Genomic DNA, 10,152 nt, shown 5'->3' on the forward strand with positions numbered 1-10,152 from the left:
GAAATATTCCACATTTTCCCTGAAGGACATTGTCAGTCCTGTTCTTTAGTTCTTGGAAGTTGAAGGGAATTTAATAATTGTATTGAATGCCAAACTTTCAGGATTATTTTAGTCTAGAAGTCTCTCCATCTTTTCTACTTCCGGTGATTTGAATTGCAGTGTCCCCTCAAAGGCCATCTATTTACATGTAGAGTCCATAGTGAGGAAATGTCTGGTCAGGTTTAGGAGGTATGGCCTTGTTAGATAATATAATTTCTTTTGTACCTCTAATTTTTTTCTCAACCCTTTTATCCTTTGTATACAAGATAGCTACTGACTTTTTTGAATTAATTTTTTACCCAGACATTTTGCTGAAGGAGTTTATGAGCTGCAGGAGTTCCCTGGTAGAATATTTGAAGTCACACAGGTATCATATCAGCTGCAAACAGTGATACTTTGACTTCTTCTTTTCTGATTTGTATCCCCTTGATCTCCATCAACTGTCTTCTTGCTCTAGCAAAGACTTTCAGAACTATGTTGAAGATATATGGAGAGAGTGTGCAGCCTTCCTTGTCCATGATTTCTGTTGGATCATTTTAAGTTTCTCTCTTGTTTAGTTTGATGTTGGCTATAGGATTTCTTTATATTGGCCTTATTATGTTTAGATATGTGCCTTGTATCCCTGATCTCTCCAATACTTTAAACATGAGTTGAATTTTCTCAAATGCTTGTTCATCATTTATGATGATTATCATGTGTTTTCTTTTTCTTTCATTTTTTAAATATGGTGGATCACATTGTTAAATTTCTGTATATTGAACTACTCCTGCATACCTGGGATGAAACCTACTTGGTCATTGTGGATGATATCTTTGATGTATTGTTGTATTCATTCAAAGATATAAAGTACCTTGGTATGGTCCTAACCAAGCAAGTCAAAGAATTGTATGAAAAAAATTTCAAAACTATGGAGAAAGAAATAGAAGAAGAAATCAGAAATTGGAAAGAGCTCCCATTCTCATGGCTTGGCACTATTAACATTAACATTGTAAAAATGGCCATCTTACCGAAAGCAATGTACAGATTCAATGCAATTCCCATCAAATTACCAACACAATTCTTTACAGGTGTTCAAAGAAAAATTCTCAACTTCATATGGAATAACAAGAAACCCAGAATTGCTAAAACAATCCTATACAATAAAAGATATTCTGCAGGTATCTCTATCCCTGATCTCAAGCTGTACTATAGAACAACAGTAATAAAAACTGCATAGTACTGGCATAGAAACAGAAGGGTAGATCAATGGAACCGAATAGAGACCCAGAAACAAACCCACAAATATTTGGACACCTTAGTTTAGGCGAAGATGTTAAAACCATTCATTGAAAAAATGATAGAATTCAAAAAATGGTGCTGTTGTAACTGAATGTCTAAATGTAGAAAAATGTAAATAGATCCATACTTATCACCCTGCACAAAACTAAACTCCATGTGGATCAAAGACTTCAACATGAAACCAGACACATTAAATCAGTTAGAAGAAAAGTTGGGGAAGAGCCTTGAACTTGTTGGCACAGGAGACAACTTCCTGAATAAAACACCAACTGCACAGGCTTTAAGAGCAACATTTAGTAAATTGAAACTCATGAAAGTGAAGAGCTTCTCTAAAGCAAAGAACACTGTCATCAAAACAAAACAAATAACCACAGTTTGGGAAAAAATCATCACCAACCCTCGATGCAATAGAGGGCTGATATCCAGTATATATAAAGAATGAAAGAAGTTGAAAAGAAGCAAATCAAGTAATCCACTTAAAAATGGGGAACAGAGCTAAACATGGAATTCCTCAAACTGGAATATCAAATGGCAGAGAAACACTTAAACATTTTGATGGTCATTAGCCATTAGAAAATGCAAATCAGACTCTGAGATTTTACCTTACACCCATCAGAGTGGCCAAGATCAAAACCTGAAGTGACAACACATGCTAGAAAGCTTGTGGAGAAAGGAGAACCCTCCTCTGCTGCTGGTTTGAATGTAAATTTGTACCACTAATTGTGGGAATATAAACTTGTACAACCGCTCTGGAAATCAATCTGGTGCTTTCTCAGAAAACTCTGAAAAAGTTCCACTCCTAGGCATATATCCAAAAGTGGCTCAAATAAACAATAAGGACCTTTGCTCAACCATGTTTGTAGCTCCTTTATTCTTAATAGAGAGAACCTGGGAACAACCCAATTGCCCCACCGCTAACTAAAAAATGTATACAGAATTTGTGCTACATCTACAAAATGGAATATTACTCAGCAATAAGAAAAGGAAATCATGATATTTGCAGGTCAATGATGGGAACTGGAAAAGATCATGCTGAGTGAGTTCTTCCAGAAGCAGAAAGACACTCATGGTATATACTCACTTATAGATATTTAATATATGATAAACCTGCTAAAATCTGTACACCAAAAGAAACTCTTCAAGAAGGAGGACTCTGGCTAAAATTCTCAATCCCAAAAGAGAAAGAGGATGGTCTTCCAAAAAAGGAAAAACCAGGGAACAAGTTAGGAGCCTGCCTCAGAAGGCCTCTTAAAGGCTGTGCCCTGCAGACTATCAAAACAGATGCTGAGACTTATGGCCAACTGTTGAGAAGAGTGCATGGAATCTTATGAAAGAAGTATAAAATAGTAAGATCTAGAGAGGACAGGAGCTCCCCAAGGAGAGCAGAAAATTTGAAGACAGGGGTCTTTCCAGAGACTCACATTCCAACCAAGTACCATGCATGGAAATAACCTAGAACCCCTGCACAGATGTAGCCCCTTGAAATTCAGTGTCCAAGTGGGTTGCATAGTAATAGGAACAGGGACTGCCTCTGACTTAAACTGTTTGGCTTACTCTTTGATCACCTCACCCTAATGGGTGAGAAACCTTACCAGGCCAGAGAGGAAAGCAATGCAGCCATATCTAATGAGATCTGATAGACTAGCATCAGAAGGAAAGAGAAGAAGTATTCTCCTCTCAGTAGACTTGTGAAGGGCATATGTGGAGAAGGGGAGAGAAGGTGAATAGGGAGAGGAAGAGGTGGATTTTAATGGGGGAAAATAAAGTGATAAAAGAGTGATTAAAAATTTAAAATTAAAAATACTAAAAATATAATTTCTTTTTTTTTCAATGCAGTTTATTCAGGAACCTTGAACAATCATCTGACCCTGGGGAAAGCCAGCCCACAGCTTAAATAGCCTCTGGGTAGCCAACCCAGGCGTGCCACGTGGGCAATGCAGATAGGTCCAAATACATGGAAGCAATCCAGATCCTCAGCCTTAGCCAAATGTGGAATTGTTCGTGACAGAGAGCATTTCTTTTGTAGTTATATTATAGGAGGTATGCTTTGAGGTTGATATACCAATGAATGTGACCAGACAGAATGGAGTCTCTGTCTCTTTGTCTGTCACTTTATATATTTGTTTTTGTTGTTCTCTGTCTCTCTATTTCTGAATCTGTCTCTCTAGCTCTCTCTCTCTGCCTGTCTCTTATGATTCAGTATGAAAAGCTCTTAGTTCTGCTGAAGGACTACAAGATGACTGCTTGCTGACATGGCATCCTAGATGGTCTCTGTAAAAATATAAGCTATGGCCCAATTAAACACTTTATGTTCAAAGATTTGCCTTGGTCAAGGAGCATTTTCAGTAAGTAATTCACTAACTGAGGACATATCTGTGCATTTAACAAATAATAATGGAATCTGTGATAACGAGAAAGTCACCTGACTTTATTAATGACCACTGAAAGAAATATGTGACAGTTTCAATGAACTATAAGTGTGGGACACAGGAACTGTCATCTCTGGGTTATGTGCTTTGAGCTACCAGAATGAGGGAGGCATGAGAGCTGCTGAGCCTTTCTCTCAAGCATGCTGTCCCTTTTAAAAACTGGCTTCTGAAACTTACTGTCAACTGTTTCAGGAAATCATTCTCCCAATCAGCACCTGAGAGAATTTTGAGGTTTCCATGGAGATGAGTAAACAAACTTTCCTCAGTTTCCAGTATCTCTGATCCTGTGCTCATGTGAATTTTTCTTGTGAAACCCAACAAGCCTTTATCTCATCCATTTATCCAGATCCCACACCTTTACTCCTGTTTAACTCTGAGAAGATGTCAAGTACGTAATGAAACTTTAATCTTACTTTATTTAATTGGACAGCTTATTAAGTAGGGAAGCTTCAAAGTGATGTGGTATTAAGGGGGAATGCACTGAATGACAAGGAATTGTATCTATAATTTCCTTGGTAGTGACTTTGAACTGAGCATTTACTGGTGTACTCACTAAATGGACCTTCATGTTCTTATTGTTATAATAGGCTGGCAGGGTTTAGGGTTTCCTAGGGTAACGATTCTTTAAGAGCAGGGAAAAGAGAAAGAAACCAAATAATTCCTAGGACTGGTTTGGCTGAAACAGAGAAAGATCATTGTCCATAAATGAACTGAAGGGCAAAATATTAATGACAGCACGTACTATTCCACAATAGTGTTGGCAAACTTCTATGAGCAGGGTTGCCTTGGCTGTGCTGGCTGGATGGGCAGCACTGGCATACTCAGTGATCATTGAAAAAGTTTCCTGATCCTGAGATTTACAGTTAAAACTGGGCCATTAGGACAGAGAAATGGGTTGGTGTTATGCTTAGAATACAAGTGCAGCTAAGTCACCAGCTGTGGTCCTCCAGACAAACCCTTTAAATAGAATGTTCATGCCTGGACTGCTTGTTCACAGGTGCCACCTGAGCTCATGAGATCTGAGGTAGCTGGGTAACCACTCTTTCATGGCTAGGATTTTCTGCTACATAATGAGTTCCTGGAAACATTCCTTAGAAAGACAAACTCTGCCCTCCTTTAGCGAAATATTTTCTCTATGTTAAAATTTGTTGTAAAATTTATCAATGTATAATTTTTATTATTATTTTTTAATATTAGTTACATTTTGTTAACTTTGTATCCTTCCTGTATCATGCTCCCATTTTCCTCCCAAACCCACCCTCCCTCCATCATTTCCTCCCTGCCCCTTTCCAAGTCCACTGTTAGGGGAGAACCTTCCCCTCTTCATCTGATACTGGTTTATCAGATATCATCCTGACTAGCTGCAAAGTCCTCCTCTGTGGCCTAGCACGGCTGCTTCTACCTCAAGCATAGGGGGAGGTCAAACTGTCTGCCATTGAGTTCATGTCAGAAACAGTCCCTCTTCCTTATTAGGGTACCCACTTGAAAACTGAGCTACCAAGGGCTACATCTGAGCAGAGGTTCTAGGTTATATCCATACATGGTCCTTTGTTGGAGAAACAGCCTCTTATAAGAACACTGTGCCCAGATATATTTGGTCCTTGTTGAGCTCCTGTCCTATCCAGTTCATATTAACTCCCCCTGCACTCTGCCAAAGATTTGGTTGTGTGTCTTGATATCTGCTTTGATACACTGCCATGTAGTCATTCAGAGACCTTTTGTGGTAGGCTCCTGTCCAATATACATGTTTTCTGCTACATCCAATAGTCATTCACTTTGTCTAAGTGAAGATTGATCATCTTACCCTGGGTCCCCTTTCTTGTTTATCTTCTTTGGGTGTATAGATTTCACCCTATCCTATCTTATCCTATCTTATAGGTCTATAAAAGTGAATATATACCATGTGTGTCTTTCTGCTTTTGGAATACCTCACTCAGGATAATTGTTCCTAGGTCCCACCATTTGCCTGCAAATTTCATGATTTCCTCATTTTTAATTGCTGAGTGGTATTCCATTGTGTAGATGTACCACAATTTCTGTATCCATTTTTCAGTTGAGGGGTATGTGGGTTGTTTGTATCTTCTGCCTGTTACAAATAAAGCTGCTGCAAACATGGTTGAGCAAATGTCCTTGTTTTGTCCTTGAGTATATTTTGGATATGCCTAGGAGTGGTTATCTGAATCTTGAGGAAGCACTATTCCTAATTTTCTGAGAATCGCCAGATTGATTTACAAAGTAGTTGAACAAGTTTGCATTCAAACCAGCAATGGAGGAGGGTTCCCCTTTCTCCACAACGTTTCCAGCATGTGTTGTCACTTGAGTTTTTTATCTTAGCCATTCTTGTGGGTGTTAGGTGAAATCTCAGGCTTATTTTAATTTTCATTTCCCCGATGGCTTATGACATTGAGCATTTTTAAAGTGCTTCTCCGCGGTTCTGTATTTTCTACTGAGAATTCTCTGTTTATTTCTGTACCCCATTTTAAGTCAGAATGCTTGTTTTGCTGCTGATTTTTAACTTCTTTAGTTTTTTATATATTCTAGATATCATCTTCTGTCACATATAAGGTTCGTGAAGACCCTTTCCCAGTCTGTAGGCTGTCATTTTGTTTTGATGACTATGAACTATGCTTTACAGAAGCTTTTCAGTTTCATCATGTCCCCTTTACTGATTGTTGCTCTTAGAGCCTGTGCTGTTGTTGTTCTATTCAGGAAGTTGTTTCCTTTGCCAATGAGTTCCAAGATCATACCCAGTTTTGTTTTGTTTTGTTTTGTTTTCTAACCGATTTAGTGTATCTCTTTTTATGTTGAGTTCTTTGATCCACTTGGACTTTAGTTTTGTGTAGGTTGATAAGTACAGATCTATTTTCATTTTTCTACATGTAGACATCCAGTTGTCCAGCACCATTTGTTGAAGATGCTGTCTTTTTTTCACTGAATGGTTTTGGCTTCTTTGTAAAAAATCAGGTATCCACGGTTATGTGGGTTTATTTATGGGTCTTCTATTCGGTCCTATTCCATTTCTATGTGGGTACCATGCACTTTTTATTACTATTACTCAATAGTACACCTTGAGATCGGGGATGGAGATGCCTCCAGATGATCTGTTGCTGTACAGGATCATTTTGGAAAATCTGGGGTTTTTTTCTCCATATGATGTTGATAATTTTTCTCTCAAGGTCTATGAAGAATTGTGTTGGTATTTTGATGGGAATTGCACTAAATCTGTATATAGCTTTTGGAAGAATAGCCATTTTCACTATTTTAATACTACCGATCCATGAGCATGGGAGATCTTTCCATCTTCTTATATATTCTTCAATTTCTTTCTTCAGAGACTTGAACAATATCCACACAGTAATCCAGCTCTACAGAAGTTACTAGAAGGGAAACTCTGATCCAAAGGAAACAACTACATCTAAGGAAACAGAGGATAACCGTTTTTTATAACAATAAAATGAAAGGATAACTACAGAACAACAACAACAACAACAAAACCCACAAAAGAATACAAGCAATGAAATACCACAACACCTCCAACAAAGTAACATTTGTTGGTCACTAGTATCTATAAACATGAATGGATTCAACTCCCCAATAAAAAGAAGCAAACTAACAGAATGGTTGTAGAAGCAAGAGCCAACATTCTGTTGCATCCAAGAAACACACCTATGAAACAAAGATAAACACTACCTCAGAGTAAAGGGTTGGAAAAATGTTTCTCAAGCAAATGGATCCAGAAAACAATCTGGATTAGCTATCCTACTATCTGATTAAATAGACTTTCAACCAAAATTAATCACAGAAGATAAGGAGGGGCACTACGTTCTCATCAAAGGTAAACTCCACCAAGAGGACATCACAATGTTGAATGTCTATGCCCCAAATACAGGAGCACATACATTCATAAATAAAACACTATTAAAGCTTAAATCACACATTGACCCTAATACCTTAATAGTGGGAGACTTCAGCACCACACTCTCAACAAGGGACAGATCAACTAGAGAGAAACCAAATGGGGAAATAAAGAAACATTCAGAGTCCCTAAATCAAATGGACCTAATAGACATCTATATATCTATTCGCCCAAACTCAAAAGAGTATGCCTTCTTTTCAGCATCTCATGGAAACTTCTCCAAAATAGACCATGTATTTGGTTACAAAGCAGGTCTCAACAGATAAAAGAAGATTGAAATAATCCCTTGTATTCTATCTGACCACTATGGACTAAACTGGAACTCAACATCATGGTAAATGACAATAAGCCTACACAAACATGTCAACTGAACAACTTGCTACTCAATGACAGCTGAGTTAAGGAAGAAATAAAAAAGAAATTAAAGACTTTCTAGAATTCAATGAAAATGAAGTCAGAACATATGCAGATTAATGGGATACATTGAAAACTGTGCTCAGAGAAAAATTCATAGCACTAAGTGCCTTCAAGAAGAAATTTGTAACATCATATACAAGCAATTTAAAGGACCAACTGAAAACCCTAGAAAAAAAGAAGCAGATACATCCAAGAGGAGGAGGTAGCTGGAAATAATCAAACTCAGAGCTGAAATTAATCAATTAGAAACAAATGAAATGATTCAAAGAATCAATGAAACAAAAAGCTGGTTCTTTGAGAAAATCAACAAAATAGACAAATCCTTAGCCAAAGTAACTAAAAAGCAGAGAGAATCTATCCTAATCCACAAAATCAGAAATGAAAAGGGTGACATAACTACAGACACTGACAAATCTCAAACAATCAAGGTCATACTACAAAAATCTATATGATACAAAATTTGAAAATGAAAAATGAAATATTTTCTTGATATATTCCATCTCCCAACATTAAGTCAAAATCAGTTTGAAACACAGAATAGCTCTATCTCCCCCCAAGAAAATTGAAGCAGTCATTAACAGTCTCTCCTCCCAAAACAACAAAAACAAAAACAAAACATAGCAACAAACAAACAAAAACAAAAACAAACAAACAAAAAACCTGGGCCAGATGATTTTAGCACAGAATTCTAGCAGGCCTTCAAACAAATGCTAACACCAATAATCCTCAAAACTTTTCCACAAAAACTTTTCCACAAAATAGAAACAGAAGGAACATTACCAAACTCATTCTATAAAGCACAATCACCTTGATAACTCAACCACACAAAGCCCAAACAAAAAAAGAGATCTTCAGACCTATCTCTTTTATGAACATTAGTACAAAATTACTCAATAAAATACTGGCAAATGAAATCCAAGAACATATAAAAGATATCATCCAACATGACCAAGTAGGCTTCATCCCAGGGATGCAAGGGTGGTTCAATATATGGAAATCCATCAATGTAATCCACCACATAAACAAACTGAAGGAGAAAAACCACATGATCATCTTAGATGCCTAAAAAGCATTTGACGAAGTCCAACACCCACTCATGTTTAAAGTCTTGGAGAGATCAGGGATACAAGACAAACACCTAAACATAGTAAAGGCAATATACTTTTATAGCAAGCCTATAATCAACATCAAACACAATGGAGAGAAACTAAAACCAATCCCACCGACATCAGGGACAAGGCAAGGCTGCCCACTCTCTCCATATCTCTTCAACATAGTACTCCAAATCCTAGCTAGAGCAGTAAGAAAACTAAAGGAGTTCAAGGGAATAAAAATTGGAATGGAGGTGGTCAAGTTTTCACTATTTGCAGATGATATGATAGTATACATGAGCGACCCCAAAAATTCAACCAGCTAACACCTTCAGCTGATAATCACCTTCAGCAAAGTGGCTGGATAAAAAATCAACTCAAAAAAAATCAGAAGCCCTCCTGTATACCAAAGACAAAAAGGCTGAGAAAGAAATTAGGAAACAACACCTTTCACAATATCCACTTATAAAATAAAGTACCTTGGAGTGACTCGCACCAAAAAGTGAAAGACCTGTATGAAAAAAAAAAACTATTATTCCTATTATTTCTATTATTTATGTTGGAATTTCATATTACATATATTATACTCTTTTTGCATTGCTTCCAGATCCAAGTTCCTACCAATGTGTCACACTAATATTTTTTTCTTTGAAATACATCAATAGAAGTAAGTGTTGTTCATATACTCATTGGAACATTATCAGAGTCTCAGTGCCAACTTCCTTAAAGAAAACTGAGTTCATCCTTGCCCCACACTGGCACTACCCACAACAAGAAGCCATCAGTTCTGAAGAACTCTATACTTCATCACCTTCTTCACAGATTTTCTTATGTATTTAGATTTTACGAATTGTTCACTTTGTAACCTACTGGTGCCCTTTCCCTCTTCTTCCAGTCTGACCCACCCTACTCCTCTGATCCCTTTTTCTAGTTCCCTGATAGGGGAGGTTGTCCTCAGCTTCTATGTGAACCTATCATTAAG

The sequence above is a fragment of the Meriones unguiculatus genome (assembly GCF_030254825.1).
Source record: "Meriones unguiculatus strain TT.TT164.6M chromosome Y unlocalized genomic scaffold, Bangor_MerUng_6.1 ChrY_unordered_Scaffold_25, whole genome shotgun sequence".
In the NCBI taxonomy this organism is placed as follows: domain Eukaryota; kingdom Metazoa; phylum Chordata; class Mammalia; order Rodentia; family Muridae; genus Meriones; species Meriones unguiculatus.